Raw genomic sequence first — 22,940 nt, 5'->3', positions numbered from 1 at the left:
TTTTCTTCAAAAGGTTTTGAACAACTTTGGCCAGATAGAGTGACTTTCAAAAGCACATAGGGCAATAAAAAATGCAAAGCCAATGTTGTCCAGACACAAATTAATGGAACAACCGAGAAACAGTCCTTAGTCAATGCTGTATCTCTCTCAGTAATATCAGAGATCTGTTATTAACAGCATAACTTTTGAATGCTGCATCTGATCAGTTCCCAGATTTCTAGGGACATTTTTAGGCATCAAAGAGCAGAGCCGTACCGATTTGGAGGAGGACCAGGAAAAGAAGAAGCACATGCAACCGCTGATATGCTGTTAGTGAAGCCTTCACTACAAAGCCTGCATTTCCCTACAGCGGCGTGCACAACTTCTGATGAATGGAGAAGCTTTAAATAATGTATGTAAAGGCAATTTTCATGGCAGAATAAGGATAACAAGCATTTTGAAAGCTGGCACCACTCCTCTGACTTCAAAACAAAGCCAGGCCTATTGGATTAGATGGCCTTCTCCAGTTCCTTTCATTTGGGAGGCTGTTGTTCTTCAGACATTTCTTCCAGCACTTCCAGCAAGTTCCCAGCACTTGCCATTTGTCCCTGCCCTCGAGGTGTCCCTGTGGCTGTCCAACTGTAGCTCTCAGTGATGCTAGGCAGTGCAGTGAATGGAGGAGCTGATCTGAACTTAAAATAACTGTTTGTAGGGCTAGAGGAAAAAAAAAAAAAAAAAAAAAAAAAAGTCAACTCTGCTGCCCAGAGAAATGCCTGTGGGATACTGTTCTGTAGTCAATGGCTTTCCTCAGATTAGTGCATATTTCCTGCCATGCCTGTCTTAACCCAGTGCACAGGGCAAAGCTGGTATGCCTAATCCAAGCATATCTGTCACTGGCATTACCCACTTTGTCCCTGCCTTACTGTGCACCCCCAGCTCATTTCAGCCTCTCAAACAGACCATCAGGAAGGGGGTTTTACTTTCCACTGGGAGCAGTCCTTCCACCTGGCTGGGGAGGCTACACAAACACCCATGCCAATCCAACGTGAGCAGGGGTAACTAGCCCCAGGCAAGTAGCACAGGGACCTGGAGCCTGTATGTAGCCACAGCCCTGTTCTCTGGGTAGGCAGGGACGGACAGGAGAGTGAAGGATGCTCATCCACATTTTCTCAGGGAAGGAATGCACTGGAGTGCGCGTTACACAAACCTAGGGGAGTCAGCAGGGAATTGCAGGAACATCTGGGCAACGTTTGCTGCTGCCTGTAGAACTGCATCTTGTGTTTTAGCCAAAATATGCACAGTTGGTTTTCTGGTTTGAGTCTTTCCTCTCTGTTTTGATACAAAATCTTACTCTAAGGAATAAACCAAGTTTGCTAGAAATAAAAACGTGATTATTAAACTGGACAGGCTTTGACAGCACATTTACAAAATCCTCCATGTTGTGCTTTGTTTGTTGCTGCCTATGCTGAGCACACCTCAACCCTAGTTCCTAGGATGAACATTATGTGTTTAATTTACAATCTGATTAAAAGCTCCTCTGTTCTTTTGTTAGCGTATTGCCACCCAGGCCTTGCTGTCTCCTCTTACCTCGTCTCCCTTCAGTCCCAGACCAGCAGAGGCTGACGGAATATACATAATGGCCTGGGGAAGCCTTGATCAAGAGCAGATTCAGGGTGATCCTCTGAAAGGATGCCCAGAGCATGTTTGAAAACTTCAAAGAGTTTCGCATCTTGTCCTGAAAAGCCACAAAAGGCTGTTTACAGAAAGCAGAAACTCTTTACAGAAAGAAGACACAGAATCAGAAAAGTTCTATAAACTATGACCCTACAAATAGGATTTCACCAGTCCAAGCATATGCTAGTCCGCGTCTGAATCAGCACTCGATGCTTTCTTTGTTGGAGTACTCTTTTTCTTTTCTTCAGTAGTTTAAAGACAAGATCAAGTCGTCACTGGCCCCTGTGGGAACTGGGGAAGTACAAGCGCAGTTTTGTCCTTACTTCCTCCGTTAGATCAGACATGGGGAAGAATAATCCATGAATTTCACGCAGCTTTTACTTCCATCCCCATGCAGCTTTTACTTCCATCCCCATGCTGAGTGCCTCCCTAGGGCATTGCTCTGAGAAGAGCTCCTTGCAGCTCAGGCTGACAGCAGATACTTCTTCAGCTGGGGTCAGGGCCCAGGAACTGGTGACCTGAGTGCTGCATGAGGCTGCCACTGAAATGGCAGAACAGGGGAAGAAGAGTATGGGCAAACAGAGTGGGAAGAAGAAAATAATTAGCTAGTTTTAGCTCAGCAGGCTCCTGATGTGTCTGCTGGGTGGTCTGAAGAAGGCTGTGCTCAGCCCAGCCTAGCAGGGATTGCTGCTGCTGGCTAGTACCCAGACCAGAGCTTGATGAGACGTCCAGTCCCTTGCTCGCAGCCTCAGGCCCAAGTCCCAGCTAAATGTGAATCTCTTACTCTGCCGTGCACCTCATGTGGCTGTGGGGGATTTGCCCTGGCTATGCTGGGGCTGAGGCAGATATTTCCTGGCATTTTGAGGAGGCGCCTCGCCGCTGCTCTCCCCTCTGGTGTGAACAGGTTTGACTCCTGCTGCCAGGTGTGAACGCCTGACAAGCTTTGACCTTTGCAGGTGGTGGTTGTGCAACACGGTGCGGCTGCCAGAGGTGTTCAGGTTAAGCAGCCATGGCCTCAACTATCTCAGGAATGCCCAGGGTTGATACTATTCCTCATTAAGTGAGAGCTGCGTTTGGAAGGAGTGAATATTCTTACTGAAAGGCAGCACTAACTATATGCTGTAGAGTTAGCCCTGTCAAAACCATCTTGAGGTTTGTTTTTTTGGTGGTGGTGGTGGTTTTTGTTGTTTGTTTGTTTTTCTGTGGCTTGGGGTCATAGGGATGGAAGGGAGGGTGGTTTCTGACTTAAATATCAAGGGTTGTCATCCTGAGTGGAAGAACAAAAGGAAGAAAGATGGAAGCTCTCTGAACATTGCGAAGTTCTGACCTGGGGTCTGTTTTTCACGTCCCTGGAATCCTTGCTAGCTTGGATTTTCAAAACCTTAATCACTTCTAGCTTTCTGCATTCAGATCTCGGCATCACCCCCGATGGACTCTACATTATATTGCCTCCCTCTCTTATTCCCCAAGCCTGCACGCTGCTTTGCCTTCCCAAATAATGTTTTCCATGTTCCAATTAGATTAAGGGCTTGCCTGCACAGGAAAGCCGCACTACTATTAATTTGCAGTGTGCTTTAAAGGAATTATATTAAACCTGGGCAAAAGGCCATGTGGATAACCTGGTATTCCTTTGCAGGAATACAAATGGCTTATTTCAGGTTAGTTCAGGTCAATCGGGAACAGGAAGAACTCGCAAAGCAATACATTTTCCTACACCAGAACGAGGAGAGTCCAGCAGCTTCTTCTGTGGATTCTGTCCTCCAGATGGAAAGGAAGGGTAGGGCATGGTCTTGTAATCAGCAGGAGACAATCTGCTGAACAGAGTAGAATACTTAAAAATAGAGTAGAATACTTAAAAATATAGCTCTTTGCCAAATACATATATATATATATATATATATATATATATAGTATGGGCTTGCCCAATATAGAAAAAAAAAAAAGTAATGAGTATCTGTCTACTGGCAGTAGATACTGCTCTTTGGATACTCCATGTCCTGGACTTAACTGTAGTGGTCTGCAAGCAGATTGCAAGTTTACAATTGTGTCATTCTCTTGTAGGCAAGCTCAAAGTAACAGAAGATGAAGATAAAAGAATAGAGACTTATAGCAGTAAAAAAAAAAAAATAATATGGAGGCGCATCAGTAAGTCTTGGATGCTGTGCATTCTCATTTTGAACTGGTTTGAACTGGTAAGCTAGCAATTACTTAAATCCAAATAGGCACCTAGTCAGGATGGCTCCTATATTCAACAGCATTAATATTATACTTTGAAGAAGGCACTAATGCCTCTCTGTATGGTTCCTGTAAACTTCTTTCTCTTCCAATTACAATTTCTAAACACCAAATGCAACTTTCATGTCACGTTAAGTGTCTTCTTTGAAAAACACAGCCCCTCTAGAGGGTCATGACCAAATACCAGGGTGATGGCAGCTCCAAAACACCCATGGGATTATCAGGGCCCTGAGGGCACCGCCAGCCCTGACTGTGCCTCAGCAGCCCCCTGAGGCTCCCCCACCTGCCCAGGTCCCCACATCAGCCCAGGGCTGCCAGCCCCTTCCCCAGCCAGGCCACAGCAGGGCCAGACCCTGCCCTGCCCCACCATGGGCCCTGCCCCACCATGGGCCCAACCTCGAGGGCACACGAGCCAAACCCAACCCTGGTTTGCATGAGAAGGGGTGAAGAAAGCTGTCTTCCTAGTTCCTCACTGCTACTGTTGTCTACGAGGCCTATCCCTTGGCCAGTGAAGGATTCCCAGCGACCACAAGGGAATAAAAGTGGTGCAGAGGCTCATAGTAATAAATTGAAAGGTTCAGATCGGTGTGAAGGGAGGAGTGGGGAAGCCCGGGGGTGGAGGCAGCAGGAGGAGCACTCAGGAGGGGAAGGCTGTGTCAATGACACCGGATTAGCAGGTCATCAAGACCCCAGGGCATCTGCTTGCTGTTTCACAAGACACTCAGATCTGGAGACAAAGAACAGCGATTAGTCCTGATGACTCCCCGAGCTGGGGCAGGATGGCATCACTGTCAGCTCTAAAAGGATACAAAAGGACATCCAAACCCTGTGCACGGCCACCGATCTAAGAATTAACTCAGGAGACCTGAGGACAATTTGACAGATGGCATCCTTTGTTCTCCATCACAACAGATCCTGGACCCATCATCTGGACACATCTGGATGGATTTGGGGTCGATACGCTGGCATAGTGGCTGTCTGGAGTTCTTGGGGGCCACACACTTATGGGCATTAAGCTGTGAATGTGGGTGAGCGAAACCTGTCCTGTTTCAGTTTTTGTTTTAAATAAAATCACTTTCTCTTCCTTAAGGTCCCTTCCACCCTGGATGTTTTCTACATTGTAGGTACCGTGTTGCAACAGTATTTAGAGGAAAATATACAGAGGAAAAAGGAGCATTAAATAGGAGCATTCAGCTGCATAATCTTTATTTCAGTCATCTCTCTTGTGATGGCAGCAGAGAAAAAAAAAAACATAATGTTTTTTTAAATCAGGACAAAACATTTTTTTTTCTAGATGGGTTTTTCAAAGGCCACCATGTCCCCTTTGCTCACTTTGGCCAGCCGTGCCGCTCACATAACTGGACTTCTGGCCCTCTCCCTGGTTAGAGGGTTAGCTCAGGCTTCAGTTTGCACGTTGCACCCTTTGCAGTTAAATCATATCAGGCAAAGGCATTTTGAGACACCTAGTCCATCACACTGCCTTTGATATATCCAACCACTCTGGATGGATGCTCATTGAACTGGATGTCCAGAACAACCCCATTCCCAAACTGAGGGAGAGTTGCAGAAGCCAGGAGCCCCTGCATCACACCAGGACTGCAAAGCTGGGTTGATAAAGCCGAGGGCTCCCAGCTCTTTTTGGACAACACCACCTGTTGACTTCCCATCTACACAGCCCTTTGCCTAAAAGATGGCATGGTGGTGCTGTTCAACTCAAAGAAGTGGCTGCATGGCTTGTTGCTCTGTGGCACTCTGCTTTAGACTAACTTAATTCTCCCTGTACTATAGGCTTGTCACTTTTTAGACTACTCACAGTAAACAGGAAGAGTGGGTTTTTTCCTTCCTCTTTGCAGCATCTTTTTTTATATATTTGCACACTGCTATCTTTCCTCTCCTCAGATTTTTCTTCTCGAGACTAAATTGTTCTTCATAGGTCCTCACAGTTCACGTCTTCTGAACTTCTGGCAGAGCAGAAACGACCTGGACTAGCAGGCATGGAAACTGAGACTTCTGTCTTCATAGATTAGATGCTACAGTGTGGGCGTAGTGAGAGCTCCATACCTAACTCCTGATGTGGAACATCTCTAGAGGCAAGAAGATAAAGTATTGCTGAAGCTTACCTAAGTGGTTCAGATTTCCTCTTTAATCAATAGCCTCTAGGCTGTTTCAGCCTACTAGGATCTGTTTGTGCCAGGTGTGGTAGTGTTTCTGTGATACAGACAAAACATCCCAAGAGCAACAGCAGTGCTAACCAACTCATTTCACACAAATTGCCAGCACTGTGGGGGCAGAGCACTCAGGTAGGGCTCCTCTAATCAGCTGAAGATGCCTATAGGGAAGGCTGTCCAGCCAAGCTAGTCACCTCACGCCACTCTTGAAGCCCCTTGGGAGAAAAAGGCACTCTGAGGTGATGAATCATCTCATCCTCAGGTAGATATCTAACCCAGATCAGATAAGGCATACCTTTAAAGTGCCTATGGGGTAACAGATGTAGAGATAGACACTGCAGACATCTAAAATTAGGGGAGCTGAACCTCACCTATTAAACTGGTGACACACAGGTCAAAAGCAGCGCTTCCTGTGGGGAATTTTCAGAGCACACCTTTTGCCTTCTTGAATTCACAGCCACCTCAAAACAGTGAGATGCAGTGACTGTTGAGAGACATAGCAGTCTTCCACCGAATGGCTGAATCTTCTTGCTGATTTTCAAAATAAAAATAATAAACCCCTTCATTTTTAATAATAATCATTTTTTTTTCAGAACAGAAGTAGTTGCTTTTTCACTTATGTTCTTGCCAGCATGTGGAGTTGGTAAAGCAAATGCTTAGATTAGGAAGCACTGATGTTCACCATGGCTAAAATAATGATATTCTGCAGAGAATGATTTTTAGGCAGGATTCATCTGATACAGTTGAATTCCAAAGATTTATCTTGCAGAATCTTTTGAAAATGTGTGCTTCAAAATAATCTTTTTTTTTTTTATTATTTTTTTTTTTACTACTGTAGAATTGTCTTCATTTTCTTCCCTTCATTTTTATTACTTAGTTATTGGTTTGTAATTAAGAAAAAAAAGATTGTTGTGATAGCACAGCACATCTCCTGACCCACTTCAGTGCAAATACATATATAACCACTTGTTTGTTTGTACTTTTACAGGTGTTGGTCCTGTGCAGATACGGAACATGGTTAAAGTTTCATAATGGAAAATCTGACAGGCAGTTAACTAATCCATGAGTCACATTTCGTAATAGCCTAAAGGTCTCTGATGTTCGACCTTCATTTGATACCCTTGCCATCAGGGAGTTATACATAACCCATCTGAAGAACATTCTTTATATAGATGACTGCAAGCTGCCCTTTTATACCTGCAAGAATGAATAGGCATCACATTTACTGAACCAGGGAAGTTTTCTGCCTGCCTTTCCACTCCTCCCTCTCCCTCTGACTCTTTGCAGGACTGCAGAGGAGCATTGCAGGAAACTCAAATGCAAACAGTGGCAGAGTGCTTAGTTTAAGTCTCTTGCAGGGCCTAGCTGAAAGGTAAGGAGGAGGGTGGGGATTTTGTTTCTGGATTTCATTTATGTTTGTTTTGAAGGAGTTCCTTATCAGCACAGCTCCAATAATGAAAGTAGCAGTGGAGCTACCAACACTAAGAGAGCTCTGGTGTTCTTACCTGTGTGTGGCTCACTTCTGCTTAAGGCAGGCCAGACAGATACAGAATGAGACATCCTATTGTCAGATCATCCCAAATAGGAATCCAGCCTTTGCTGACAACTGTGGAGCTGTGCCAGCATTAGCAATGCCAAGGTGTTTATAGGATGACTTAATGTGTAGAGGATCCTTCTGGAGAACCTACCACTTTATTCCCCAGCCAAAGGGTGGAAAAGCAACACATTGCTTTGTAGGGTACCATAAGGTTGTCGCCTTTCAGGACTTCTCAAGTTGCCCAGTAAGGCAGCAAAGGATATTGACATTACGGCTATTTCCAAAGCTAAAATAAGGCAGACACATGACTTCAGTAACCACATGTGAAGCTTACATACTATAAATCATTGTAATAAAGAAACCAAAACAAAATCCTAGTCTGCCGTTAAAGCTGGAATATGTTTTCCACAATAAGTGCTTTTAGGTTTGATTTGTCTTCTTTTTCATGGCTGTGGAATAGCAGAGCATCTCAGGAAGATTAACTCATTGCCATTGCAGGACAGAAAGTTCTGGTCTTGGTGAATGGACCCAGTATAAAACACACCAGAAAGTTATCTTATTTTTTTTTTCAAATGCTCTGGCAACATCAGCTTTTACTGCACTGCCAAATACTAGACAAGAGCAGCTGGGAAGACAAATGGAAAGAAGAAGGCAGAGGAAAAGAGCTGCGTCCCAAGCTTTTGCTTCGTCTGTCATTTTAAGAAACGGAGCCGTTTCCAAACAACTGTTTTATAATTGTGTCTTAAGATCTCAGCAGAGACTGTGTGTGATGTATGTGTAGCTTGTGAGTTGCCTGCTGTGCATGGAGAACTGCACAGTGAGGGTCTGGCACAGTGGGAGGGGGAACACGCCCAGCCTGCCTGTAGGCACCAGCGTGGGGGTTAGTCATCCTGCTGAGTCAACAGGAGACACAAGCACCTCCAAAGGGTGCCTCTGCCCACTTGTCGTCTAAAGTTAGACAGCTAAAGTTATAATGATAGGCTCGTGTGCAATGCTCATTTATGCATGAAATTCATCTTGCATGGGTGATCTGGATCAAACTCTTTTCATCTGGAGTAAACTCTGTGAGGGGCTGTGCAGGGGTCCACAGCAGTGTTTTACAGCTCTCCTTGCAGCCCTTCTCAAGCAAGTGCAGAAGGTGGGAAAAAGTCAAATGGAAGTCCCAGTAGGATTTGTGTTCACGCAAATCTAGTGCTAGAAACAAGACAGCAGAGTCTGAATTCTGTCAAGAAAGGTGCAAAAACGAAGCTGGGACAAGGGAAAGGATGGCACAGCAGATGTATCCAGCCCTCTGTCAGCAATTCTACCTCATTGCCCACCTCTGCCTTTCACTTGCATAGAGACTGATTCCTGGCTGGTATTTTATTGGAGTGAATTCCCACTTACCAGAACACAGTAATTGTTCAGGCTCCTTGTTTACACAGGTCTTGCTGTACAAGTTTTGTCCTGTCAGTCACAAATTTCTAAGCATCTAGACTCTACTTCAATAAACAGGGAGAGTTAGGTGTGTTTTTTTTCCATCTTTGCAAATTTGCAAATGACTTTACAAGAAAGTCATCAGCAATAGTTGGATAAACACACAGTTATCCTTGTCAAACTCCAGGCAAAGTGACAGCACAGCTAGGATCAGTAAGAGCCCTTTTTTTTTTTTCTTTTTTTTTTTTTTCTTCTTGACGTGATACTGACTATGTGCCTAGTGTTGAGATAAACCTGGCAGAAGCAATGTAGTCTAAACTCTAGGAGGTTGAGGTTTGGAGGGCTTTCCATCCTGTTCCGTCATCTCAGGCCACAGCCTTGTAGCGTCACTTTTACTGGAAGATTTGAGATTATCATTTAGGGTCCCTGCAAAAAGCAGGGCACAGCTACACAAAACCTACTGGCAAGATAGGCTTGCTGAAACAAATTTAATGTAATAAAATGCACTACAAAGTTGTATGACTCTTGTCTGGTGGCCTGAGGGAAGCCATTCCCCGTTTGGCCTGCAGTACCCACTAAACTCAGCGTAACTATCTCCAACAACTTATCCTGGCATAGGATCACAATAGTCATAACAAACTTAGGTTTCTAAGTGCCAAGAAGACAAAGAAACCACAGTGTACAACTGTTCCACAACATGCTGCGCTCTTGTTTTGGCTGAATATTCATCTTTTTAATTAAAAAAAAATCTTCAGAAGAGAATTTTTATTCTGCCTGTCTTTCCTCTCCTTATTACAGTATTTGCTATAATGAAATGTTAAATGACAGGGACATCATTACCTGACATTATTCTCTCTTTTTCTGAACAGTTCCTTGCCCTGAGAATTAATAAAAGAAAATACACCTTTTCAGCTCTTTGTGTACTTCCCTTGGTTTATTTTCAGCTTTTGACGGTGCTATTCAGGATGTCAGCTTCCCTGTTTCTTCCCCATTTCCTGGTTCCCTGAGCTGGTATGGAGCCTCTGATGCTGCAACAAGGCAAGGTAAAATACTAAAATATATAAATAAAGAAATAAATAAAATAAAGTATTGTGACAAAAGGACAGGCATTGCCCCAGGGATTCATAAACTGAAAGTTCTTTAAAATTCTTCCGAAAAACAGTCTGGTTGTGAGTTGACAGTGTCCTTTTAAGAATAGTTTATATTGAGAGATCCCATGACCAAGTTTTGGCTGAGCACAAGTGCTAATGACTTTTTTGAAATGAAAAACATTTCTAAAGACAAAAATAGCTAGTACTGAAATATCTCTCAGTCATTATTTACAATTTCTATGTGATCCCTTGTCTAGATTTATAATGATTACTTGCCGTGCCAGCAGAACTTAAAACTTTGTGGCTTTGTCTTTAATGCTATAATTAAAAACAGGATAATTTTCATGGGTCTAGAATAATTTGTAATTCTTGGGAGAGCTCTGTCTTTTAAGTGGCCTTACCTAAGATACAATCTTCACTGACCTAAGCATGTAGGCACATTCTTTACACTCACTGATGTCTTCATCAAGGAATCATACACCTTTAGGGTTATTTCAACTTGATACCTTGAGATAAAACTACCATTTTCTCAGTCTTCCTTAAGATTTTAAAATGTGCTCAAGTTATCTCTAAGTAAAACAGTTTATTTTTCTTCGGTCAGTATGTATCCAGATAGCTTGTCTCTTTTTGTCCCGTAAGAATTAAAGACATTGCCTTTTTACAGTCCTTTCACACTGTCTTTCCTCCACCTTGGCATTTTCCATTCTGCTCTCCACCCACTTATGACACAAACTGGGGACCCTGCAGTGACTCCCCAGCATTTCCAGAGCTGGGCAGACTACAGACCAAAAACTTAATGTTCCTCTTAAATATGGGATCATTCTGTAGTGTATCCCCTAAAATCTGTTCTCTTGCTTGTTCTCTGTATTTTGTTGGAAGGATGGATGTTCCTCATCATGCAACAAAAAGACCAGATGCTTTGTATGTATATATATGTATATATGTATGTATATGCTTTCACTCATACATTCATCAGGGCAGACCATGCATTTTAGCAATAGTCATTGAGGAGTAATTATAGGGGATAAGGAGAAAGTTAGCTCCTCAAACGGGAATTTCTTCGTACTGAAACACTTTTGATGTATAAAGCTTTTGTTTGTTTGTTTGTTTTGTTTGTTTGTTTGTTTTTGCCTGATTCTTCTATGGATAGATTTCTGCCATGCAGAAACTTTTAACTTGTTCTTAAAGGTTTTGTTTTGGGAACAGTTTGTGTAAGATATTTGAATCTTGAACCTGCTTGTGTCTAGTAGTGTTAATAACCTGGGGCAGCCAATGTTTATATAGCACTGAGCACCATGACGGCACTTAGTAAATAATGAAATAAATCACAGGCTTTGTTTCTGTTAAATACTATGTTTGCCCTCTGAGGATAGAAATCTTCTGGATCCTGCTCAACAACATCAGTCGGGCGAAACTGGATATTGTGCCAAATTTATCCTAGCTCCTTTAATGTATGGCACCAGTACAGACAGAGCATTGGCTGACAAAGAACTCAGTCTCCCACTGGGTTTCCACAGCAAGGTTTTGGCAGCTGGGGGCTGCAGGGGTGGCCTCTGGGAGAAGGGTCCAAGAGCTGCCTCCATGTCAGACACAGTTGGTTCCAGTCAACTCTGAAGGGGACTTGCAGGTGGCCAGAGCTGATCCCACCAGCCAAGGTGGGTGTCTGTGAAAACATATTTAAGAAAGGCTAAAAAACACCGTACAGCAGCTGGGGGAGAGGGGTGAGAACATGTGAGGGAACCAGCCCTGCAGCCCCCAGGTGAGTGCAGCAGGAGGGCAGGAGGTGCTCCAGGCAGGCAGCAGCAGTTCCCCTGCAGGCTGTGCAGGGAGAGGCCCCTGGTGGAGCAGGCTGTCCCCCTGCAGCCCATGGGTCCCACATGGAGCAGATCTCCATGCTGCAGCCCCCCCATGGGTGGAGGAGCCCCCGGTGGAACAGGTGGATGTGGCCTGGAGGAGGCTGCAGCCCATGGAGAGCCCCCGCAGGAGCAGGGGGTCTGGGGGGAGATGCTGCCCAGCCGTGGGGGACCCGTGCTGGAGCAGTTTGCTCCTGGGGGATGGATGGACCCCGTGGGACGGAGCCGTGTGGGAGCAGTGCTTGAAGAGCTGCTGCCTGTGGGCAGCCCCCATGGGCTTAGTTCGAGAAGGATGGCATCCCATGGGAGGGACCCCATGGGAACCAGGGGACGAAGCGTCAAGGACTGACCACAGCTACCATTCCCCCATTCCCCTGCAGTGTTCAGGGAGAAGGATATAGAAAAGTCAGGAGGGGAGCTAAGCCTGAAATAAAAGGGAGTGGAGGGGAGGTGTTTTTAGTTTTTTCATTTCTCACTGCCTTACTCTGTGTTAACTTGACACAAATTAAATTAACCTTCCCCAAGTTTTCTGTTTTGCCCATGACGGTAATTGGTGAGCAATCTCAACCCATGAGCTATTCCATCACATGTTCTCCCCCATCTTGTTGAGGAGGGGGAGTGAGAGAGCCTCTTGGTGAGAACCTAGCGAACAGCCAAGATTAACCCACCACAAAAAAAAATAAAAATCGAAGTCTCTGGAGCCTTCATTAAAAATATCCACAAGAATTCTTAATTTTTATACAAGTACACAATCAAGGTAGAAACGGAAAGTGGTGAATACATCCAAAGCAACAATTACAGCACACAGGAACCATTAGGGTCCAATTTCATTGCCCTGTTCCAGGCTTCTAGATGTGCTCTGAAAATACAGTTACTTTGCCTGCCATGGAGGGGGTGCCCAAGCATGTGAAAGCCAACGCAGAATTAGTGATGTGAAGAAAACCCATGTTAGTTAACTATCTTAAAGTACCAAGCAGAGGGAAATTGGGAGGACAAGTGTTATTGCATTCTACAAAGTTGGCCTTCCAGGCCCACCTGCCGGTGCAGAAGCTGAGGGAGAGCATGTGCTGTAGAGAGAAGCCGTGGGTTTCCTTTCAGAACAGCCTGAAAGCTTCTCAGGAATCCCAGCGCTTAAAATATGCCTCAGAAAAATCATGCTGCAGTTGAATGTGCCTAGCTTGCATGTGTTTTCAATAGAAACATCAAAATTGTTTCAAGATTGAGGCATGTACATGTTAAACTTTGAGTATAAGCTAAAGAACACATAGAACCGTACTAAATTGGGTTCTGGTACAGCCTGACAAAACACTCAAGATGCAACCTAATTCCAAATGCACCCATAAAAAAACAGCATCCATGCAATCTCCAGATCAAAGCAAATCAAATCAAATCAAACCACCAAATCAATCTTAAATTTCTAGGTGAGGTTGCTAAATTCTCAGTCTGATTCAATCACTGTTCCATCAGGAATTGGCAAAGCTGAGAAATACTTTAGGACTAAAGTCAGCATATTTAAATGTTTGTGACATTTGTACTTTTCTGTTTTGAATGTATGAGTGAGGAATAATCCCTATAAATGTGTAAACTCAATATGGTCTTATTATGGAATAATAATACTTGCAGGAATCAAAAGATTTGTAGCATATGTCCAGAACTTCATTACTGAAGATTGAGTTATGCTGAGGAGTCCTGAGCTGCTCCAGAAGATAGGAAAGGACAACATTCAAAACTCCAGAAATCACTGAAAAGGGAGTTAAGGTACTACAAACTGAGGTCTCTACAAAACCAGACTAAGATACAGAGTTGAAAGCCTCTGCCAACTCTGGAACACAAACTGAAGTCTGCTCTCCCAGAAGCAATAGCAGCCAGGGGGGAACAGGAAAGGATCAAGAAACAGCAGGGTGGGAGACAAAAGCTAAAAGACCATCAGGACGAGAGGTGAATTTCAACATAAGCTACTAGATTCAGCAGGGGGTTTCTTGGTCTGAGTTCTGTAGGAGGCCAAGCCAGACAATCTGGATGGTTCACAACGAGTAGCTTGAGTTTCAGCACTCCGCTGCTCATTCTGTGGCAGCAGTTGTAACAGTATTGAATGGTAAACGGATGAGTGAGTAGCAGCATGCTGGCAGAGCCCTGGCTGCAGTAAGAAGAGAGGTACACGTGTATCTAGATGGTTCAGGCATGCCCTGTGTCAGCCGTGAATTCTGCAGTTTGCGTTAATCAGAGGAGCATGCGAGTTGTCTGCTTGCCATGGGGGTGGGCAGCAGCTAGGCAGCCTGCAAAAATGGTAGTTGTGGGGGCACAGAAACGAGGAGCTGAAGGTACTGTCTCGAAAGAAATCTCTACGGAGAGCATAAAGGGAGATACCATTCCACATGTCTGGGCTAGTGTGAATTCATCAGGCTCCGTGTTTGAACAGGAGCCAGGTATAGTGTACAAGTAACTCCTGTTTGCTGTGCCTGACCTAAATCCAAGTTTTGCTTTGTCAGGTTTTGTCCGACGTGTGTTCTGTTTCCCTGCTGTGTAGTAGCGCTGCTGGAGGCTGGGTGTTAGCACTGGAAACCTGATGATTCAGTCACAGAAGTATGAAGGCCATATTGCGGCAACAGGGAGGAAGCGGGGACATATAACCTTACCATGTGTTTTCTGGTGGTCAGAGGTTTCAGTTCATACTGAAAGAATTCGTATTCGGAAAGTTTCAAAAGATTAAATGCAGACTCTCCTCGTATTCTAGATGGCAGTCAAGCACCACAAGCAACCTCATTCTCTGCCAACAGTGCTTCTGGAGAAGTAATGTCTTCTCTGGTTATTTATAAATAGTAATTTTCCAGGATCGACACCTATCAGAGCCCAGCCGTTCACCTCCACTGCCTCCCATTCCTTGGCAACTGTTCCCCCAGCAAGAGTGCACAGGCAGCACGAGACCTCCAGCTGCCCCTGATGCCTCTCCTCACCTTCAGTCTCACAGGTCTGGGGATCTTAGGGTGGTGAGAGAAGCATCTGCTCTTTGAGCCTCTGCCTCAAACAACAACATTGCCACGAATAAGTTTCTGATAACAAGGAGTTGGGAACTGTACCAGATAGGAAGACTGCCAGCTCCCTGACACTCACCTCTGGCTGGGGCATGAGAGGAAGTCCCCTGGCAGAATATCTGTGTGAACAACAAATCCTGCTCACCCCTGATGGCCACAACAATGCTGAGCTGAGCAAATGCACCCTACCCACAGACAATGCCAAGGCCCTCTGCTCAGCAGAAGAAGGTGAATTGAGCTTGCCTTCATGCTCTTAGCAGCCTCGCTCCTGCTGCTCCCTCAAAAACGTAGACTCTGTTTATGAACACCAATATCCTCAAAGCAGAATTAAAGTTAATTCTATTGCAGGCTGACAGATGCCGAATAATAAGCCAGAAACAAATCTCGAAGGAAGGCAAATAAATGCCTACGGTATCTGGATCAATATCTCAGCATGCAGTGCTCCAGGGAGAGAAGCTGTATGAAATCTCTAAATGTTTAACCACTTGTGTGTGTTTCTGTGGGGAGAGAAGTGCCAGATTAGTTTTCCTGTGATTAGTATCATGTCCTTGGCTGGACAGTATTTTTATCTCAGCAAGCCCAAGATGTATTTTGGTTTAGGCCCCAGAAGCTACCAACTCTAATTAGTAAATTAAAAGAAAAAGAATGGAGTGTGTTAGGAACTATGGAGAGATTTTCCAGGATCATTTATGAAGCCATCTTCTTTGCTTGTTGATTACCATTAAGCACCTATTAACTCCGTTGCAGGAAGGTGATGGATGATTAAACTGGGTTAAATGGAAGTGATTACGTTGGCTTATCCCTGTCATGGAAAAATTCACTGGGACAGGGAAGAGGGAGGAAATTGTCACACAGATGCCAGGAAGTTCTGCTGGAAGGTACACAAAATTGTTTTTCTCCCTGTAAAAGAGCCTTATCCCACCCAGGATCCACCTGGATGCCCCAGACTCGCTTTGAATTGAATTGTTTTCACCTCGGACAGCAGTTGCCCCAGCGTTGCACCTGCATGGTCCACCTGACCTGCATTTTGAAAGCATCCCTGAAGACACTGAGAAGCAAGCACCTCGCCCCTGTCGTGACTGCTAACACAGAAGCAGGGTTTTATTGCAGGGACCGGTGCACAGTTTCCTGCTGGCCAGCAGCCAGGAGCTTGCTTCCTCCAGGTAACAAACATCCCTGAGCTCTCTCTGTGCTGCCACTCCTCTTTACGGAGATTTGCAGCAGACACCATGTGGCAGACCCCTCTGTCATGACTTTCGTCTCTTGTGCCATCAGAGAACCGCCCTGGGGACATGGGGCTGAGATGTCTGTGTGCGAGCATGTGCGTGCGCCTCTGTGCACACAGCTGTGTTTGTTTTATGTTGTATATAGAAGAAAATAAGATTATTTATGTTCTAATCATTATGTGTTCCCTGAGCAAAATATTTTCTGCTCTGATTTATTGCTCTCTTTAGTCCTGCCCTCAAGCATTGTTTTTATGTTTGGAGCTGATCACATTTTTTTTCTTTCCCATTTGGAAATGGAAATCTTAAATCTAACGGCATATTGAATGAAAAAAAAATACTTGGAGGAAGGAGGAGTTTCACTTCTCTGTTTTCCTATTTCTTTTTTCTTTTTTCTCTCCCATCTTTCCTTTTACCCTTTCTCCTACTTTATCTCTGAAAATGGAAGGAAATGCGGTATCTGGAGAAAAGACAGGAACAATATTTATTATCTCATTCTTTCATTAAGAAATTGGAAAAAATCAAAAGGTTTAACACTGAAAACATCCAACACAAAAAGTACCTGTCATTTCCAGGTTAGCACTGTTGTGCTGTTGATTAACAATATCCAACCAACAAATCTGTGTAAAATAAAAATGCATGTGCACTGTATCTGGCATTTATGAGTGACTACAAATATATATATTTTTACTTCTTAGTGCTTTACAAAGGTTATGTTAGGTGCTTTAGAGCTTCTTTTTCTTTTTTTTATCTCACAAATATCAAAAATGAGGGTTTCCCCCACCCTTCATTTGCTAGAGGACTTTGCTGGGGACCAAAGAAGTGACATGAGTTCTGTAGTCAGAAGATACAGGAGAACACAAATCTTTAACAAATTGAGCTTTTCGCCCCTATATTGCTCAGGAGTTTGGGCTCAATCTCAGAAGAGCTTTCACACAGTCTGAATAAAATTTCTTCTAAAATCCTTTCTTTAAATCTTTCCCCTTTACTCCATTTTTTAAATTCTCCTCAGTAGCTCAGCATTCCTTTCTGGTTTGAGGTGTGAAATCTCTGCAGCATTATTACCTACACAGCAGAAAGAGCATGAACAAGGCAAAAGATTGGGGGTGGGGAGTGGAATTAAGATAAATCCATCATACAGCACTATGCCACGAGAAAACAAAAAATTCCAGGACATATATTTTCCCCCCTCTTATGGGTCACATCTATCAAGCAAGAGAAAATCCTGCGCTATTGTATTTGGTTTCTGAGCTGGATGAACAAACTACCCTGGCTGTAGCCTCCAGGGATGTTGTCACCAAACAAATGCTGCTATTAAAGTGTTGGTAGGAGGTCCATTAGGAAATGAAAGGAGAAAAACAATTTGGGGAGGGGGGTGGGGAGGGGGGTAGGAAAAGTAGCTAACATAAACCTGGAAGTACAGCTCGGGTACTCTTAAATTAGAAATCTTTAGGAGGTCTCCCACACATCGCTGTAAGATTGCAAGCTTGCTAAAGAATTTTTTGATCTGTGCAGTGCTCCAGATATGCTTCGCATCCTCCAGCTTTTCTATTCGTTTCTTGCTAAGCTTCTCGATGGCTGTAAGCCTCTGTCAATTAACTCCCCAATGTCTCTCTGGGCAGTGCCTCGGTGCTCCTCTGACTCTCCTTCCAATTCTCTTAGTTCCTTGGTACTGCTTCAATCCCATATCTCAGCTGCTCAAGAGGAAAGAAAATTAGCTTAGCGGATTTCTCCTCTTCTCCATCAGCTGCCCCTATTATTTAACCTCATTAAGAAGAAAGCTTACCAGATGTGAAACCAAAACCAAGGCTGCTGGAGTTCAGGAAGTGCTTGGACAAGGCTCTCAGACATATGGTCTGGTTTTTGGGTGGTCCTGTGTGGAGCCAGGAGTTGGACTCGATGATCCTTGTGGGTTCCTTCCAACTCGGGGTATTCTATGAAATGCTCGGGATGCTCTGTGAAAAGAGTAACCATAAGTTATTATTCCCCAATACCTTCAGAGTTAAAAATAAAATTAATCTCGGTCTGAAACTAAAATAATGAGGAAGTCTTGTCGTGCCTGCTGTTCCAGAACAACAAATTCTGAAGATTTCTGCTCCTCAGAAATCAGGTGCTTTTGTGTCAAGGCCTCTAGAGGTCACCAGAACCTAATTAATAAGGCAGAGCTAAGCCCCCAAATGGGAAGCGTAAATGGCTTTGTTTTGGTTGAGACTCCACACCTTTGGGTCTCCCCTCTGGCAAGGAATCCAGCCATCATTAGATTGCGAATAACATCAAATGCCGGCAAAGCCATAACCTCCTGGAGAGGCTCCACTACAGGGAAGCCAGGTCCCTTTTTGTGTAAGGAAGCAGAGTGCTCAGCTTGGCATCTCTCATCAGAATCTCACCTGCACACTTCTGTGACAAAACCTGCCCCGCACAGCTGGAGTCTGGGCTCCCTGGCCTCCCGCGGCTGACGCCACACATTTGTAAGCCCAGCAAATGCCTGAAGTGTCACCAAACCGTGAGGGATGCCAGTTCGCTCCCTAGTGCTAACACACAAAAGCGATGACTCAAAAGAGAGCACTGGCTGTGTGTACATATTAGGTAGTTGGTAAAGACTTTTCTACGTATGTTTTTACCCTGTGAGTTATGATCTGAAAAGGCAGGAATCCACGTGAAGAGTAAAGTTGCCTTCCAGATCACCCAGTGGTATTTCTACTGAGGTTTATAGAGGAGCTGCAATTTAATTATGATTAAGTGGTGGCCATGAGGCCAGAGACCTCATCTGCTTTGTGTAAGCACAGAAGGAAAAGCTCAAGTAATTTTCTTGGAGCTCTTTTCAGGGTTTAGGAATGAGGCAGGCTGGGGAGAAGGGAGCTGGGTACAGCTGAGGAGAAATATTTATTATAAGACAGCAAACAGAAGCTGGTCCTTTCAGGCGAAGTTCCTCTGAAAAGAGCAAAGGTATTTGTTTTGGGAGCAGTCACTGGAACAGAGGCCTGTGGTGTCTCTCCAGAAGCATTTTTGTCTCTGAAAAGCCAGACAAGTTGAACACAGCCAAGTGACCTGTGTCTCACAGGGTCACTAAGGGTGGTGTGGAAGGCTGCTGGGAGGGGATCCTCACACAGAGCTTCTTCACTGTTAAATACAGGATACTGCCGGCCCAGGGCTGGGAAATTTTTCAGGATAAGCAGCAGGAAGTGAGGAGGTGCCCCTTTAACTGTCTGCAATTACTTCCACCTTTCTGTCTGTGGTATTCCCTTTGCCTCAGTGGCAGCAGGTGGCTTGCACCCCTTGTGTCCTGCTCCGGGAGCAGCAGCTGGCAGTAACAGGATTGCCCTGAGCGTGCTCGCCAGGATCAGCACACACGTTATTTTTGCAGACTGGAACTGTGACGCTGCAGCCTGGCTGGACTCTGCGTGTCGGTTCCTAATCCCATGCAAAGCCCTGCAGAGGTCAGCCGGACCATAAACAGAGGAATGTGCCCACCTGAAGGAGATCAGGATTATTTTCATCGTGGCATTCCACTCCCAAAGAGGAAATGCTCCTGAGAGTCTTATGGCTATGCTTTATGTTCTTGCCTGTCACTTGAGAGAGATGTGTGGATAGAGTTAGGGGCTTCCCTTCTTCTCAGTTCCCTTTTCCAGGCAGGGTCCTGCAGAACCCTTGCTTCTTCCCCCTCTCCAAACAGCAGTCTCATCAAAATTTCTCCCTGGTTGTCATCCGTAACAAACAGAACACCGCCCCTTTTGCTATTTACAGTGAGATTAACCTTTAGCAAATTAGCCGGTGAGTGTCACGAAGGGATTAATTAAGACAGCACACCCTTGACTTGTTCCCACCGTGCAAGTAGTGTGTTGAATTTGCAACAGCATACCCATGACTCTGCCAAAAACCTCCCACAATGGAGCCCATATTTTTTTTTTTTTTTTCCATTTTATGTTATACTGGCAAATTGGCCAACCACAGGGAGATGTGTGAGATAGACACAGGCCAGGGGAAGCAGCTGAGGAGACAGACGACCTGGCCTTCCCCAGCGTGTGTGCTTCACCTCTGCTGCCCTGGTAGCAAGGATGGGGGGCCGTGCCTCAGCCACCTCAACTTGATGTTGTAGCTTAAGCAGCCAAAGAAGGAAGTTGCTGCCAAAATATCAGGCTGTGATGCACAGCAGCTGGGTCTGGACATGTAGCCTATGCTGCCTAGCACTGTCAGATTCGATCCAGCTTTCCATGTGCATGTCTAGGAGGAATGATGCATGCACACAGAGGCCAAGGCTTCTGGAAAGCCTTAGACCTCTGGCCTTTGCATAGCCGAGCTGATCTGTGCAGATGTGCTGGACGTGCCCAGGTTATGTGGACGGCTTTCTGCTTGCTTACAGGCCTCTGAGAGCTCTCAAGTTCCTCAAATTCCAACAGAGAACTCTGGTGGAAAAAGAGGCCTTCTCCAGGGAAATCCAGCATGCTGGCCTGGCCTCTGCTCCTCTTCCCACACAGCTGTAACTCCAGTAAAGGCAGTAAGATCTTCAGCCAATGCACCAGAGCTGATGTCCCAAAGCCCAAAATCTCAGGCCTCGAGGCTGCAGCAGGGAATGGTGACAGCACAGCAGTGCTGCTGGTGGACAAAGCCAGGTGGCACACACAGGGGCAGGTGATGTTTCTCCACACTTTGAGAAGCCCCATGTCTCATGCAGTGCTGTCTGGTGTGGGCTTGTCCCATTGAGCCTCTGCCACTGTCACCTCCTCCTCGTGCAGCAAAATCCTCAATGGATGGGTTATGGGGAGACAACGTCAGCCCAGGGAACAGGGTTTTGTGAGGAGGGAAACAGCCTTCCTTCAAAACACAGCACCTCCACTGCCTCCTTGTCCTGAAAATTGAGCAGCACAGTAATCATTGGTAGTGCCCAGGACTTCTTTTCCTTCAGCACCAAGATTCAAACAGTATCACATATAGCGACCCTGTTGAGACAAACCTGTTTGGACGGTGTTTTGGATTGCAAATAGGTGTAAACTACTTCCTTGCATTTCTTCAGATCCGTGAGTATTTGAAGCTAATGCAAGTTAACTAAAATATTTAACTTTATGATAAGTTCAGTATATGTTTGTCTGGGTCAGGTAATAAAATCCTGTCATTCCTTGATAATCAAAATATTTGGCCAAAGATTTTGGTCATACAGCAGGAGAAATCAACTATGAAATTACATCATCACTGGTGCAGTTCTGACATCTATTTACATTCCTTCCCTGGGATCTCCAAACTTTCTTGAGGCTTTCAGTTTTGCATCCAGCTGTGCACCCTAAGGAAAACGTGAGCTCATGCAGAGGTGAGGTCCAAATGTATACTGTTCCCAGCCTCCTTTCGTTTTTCTCTGACAGAAAAACACTAAGAGCTGGTTTGAGTGATACTGGGACTGCAACCATCTCTGGGCATGCAGCATGCTCTGACCCAAAAAAAAAAACAACACGTGGCAACACAGCCTGAGGTGCTGCAGTGATACACATGAGTAGTAACAGTTCAGCATTACCAGGAGGAAGGGCTAAAACTGCATCCCTTGAGATGGTGAGCTCAGAGCTCTTCACACTCGTGGTATGGACATCTCTAAAAATATTCAGAGTATTCAAAAAGCTGGTGGGGAGGAACAAGGGACTGTTCTGGTTTCGGACTCATTGTCCGTGTTGCTGCACTGCCTTAGCTGCTAGGTGGCTGACCAAGCCCATGGTATAATTGAAAGATTGCAACTTCGTGGTGATAGCAGTGCAAGACTGCACCATGAATTAAATAATAATAAAATGAATACAGGGTTTAGTTGGTGCAGGATAATAAAATTAATGAGTGTACTAAATCATTACACAATCATGTCTCTTCTTGTGTAATTGATTACTAAGTCCTTAATTAATTTGCTACACAGAACGTGAAAGGGGAGTGACCAATACAATCTCCTGGATTTATGGGCATTATTTGGAAATGTGGGTAGTTCCTTAAGGCTCGGACTTTTGTCGGATTTAGTTGCAAAAGCTGCCCCCACATCTAAGGCCATCAGGAGCCATAAATCAAAATCTCGAGTTAGTCACTCTGTGCATCAATGTAAACCAAAATCAGCAGCAGTTTGTGGTAGTATCTCAAGCTGTAATCTCCCAAACGGGGCTTGGGCTGAGCAGCTGGCACCTTGAAGGTTAGCTGTTAAGAAATTGGATGCTTGGGTTCAGTTTAAAGTGATTGCTTATGTGGGGCCTACACATAGACCATTAGTAGTGAAAAGGTGAATTGGGTCAGCTGTAGCCACCTCTTCAAGAAGGGGAAGGGCTTGTGATGCTAAAGACATAGTGGGGTGTTAAAGGCATGAAGGCATTTTCCATTGCACCTTCCAGGGCATGGCACAAACTGATTAGGAGCACTACGACACTCGCCGTGCTTTGCGTTATCTCCCAGTTACGCTCTAAATGGTATTGATAAAAATCGGACACAGGCAGCGTGAAGTGGCTGGAGGGTTTTTTTTTTATTTTAAGTCGCTTCTTAGTGTGAACAGGACAGGACAGAAATCTTAAAAAAGAATAAATAGATAGATAAAGAAAAAGAGAAAATAAAAATAATAAAAAGAAAAAATAAAGAAAAAATAAAAATAAAATGAAAAAGAAAAAAAGAAAAAATAAAGATGAAATAAAATAAATAAAATAAAATAAAAAATAGAGAAAAAATAAGGAAAAAATAAAAAATAAATAAAAATAAATAAAAATAAATAAAATAAAACATAAA

At 44.5% G+C, this 22,940-nt stretch overlaps 2 long non-coding RNA genes across 3 annotated transcripts; one reads left to right on the top strand and one right to left on the bottom strand.

Annotated features, from left to right (window-relative positions):
• Positions 1–6,919: 6,919 nt before the first annotated feature.
• LOC110351497 (uncharacterized) lies at positions 6,920–16,859 on the top strand. 2 transcript variants are annotated; one of them, XR_011804955.1, is made up of 4 exons: positions 6,920–7,428; positions 9,954–10,052; positions 13,577–13,711; positions 14,443–16,859. It is a non-coding gene; the product is annotated as an uncharacterized lncRNA (long non-coding RNA). The 2 variants fall into 2 exon arrangements; XR_002399014.4 differs by lacking the exon at positions 13,577–13,711 and having other exon boundaries at positions 6,954–7,428.
• LOC106014871 (uncharacterized) lies at positions 16,774–22,748 on the bottom strand. The gene is made up of 3 exons (XR_001186512.5): positions 18,596–22,748; positions 17,995–18,163; positions 16,774–17,902 (listed from the first exon to the last, which is right to left on the bottom strand). It is a non-coding gene; the product is annotated as an uncharacterized lncRNA (long non-coding RNA).
• Positions 22,749–22,940: the final 192 nt, after the last annotated feature.

Source organism: Anas platyrhynchos, chromosome 1, assembly GCF_047663525.1.
Source record: "Anas platyrhynchos isolate ZD024472 breed Pekin duck chromosome 1, IASCAAS_PekinDuck_T2T, whole genome shotgun sequence".
In the NCBI taxonomy this organism is placed as follows: Eukaryota; Metazoa; Chordata; class Aves; order Anseriformes; family Anatidae; genus Anas; species Anas platyrhynchos.
The sequence above is the reverse complement of the archived record's forward strand: the minus strand, read 5'-3'. Positions and strand labels throughout refer to the sequence as shown.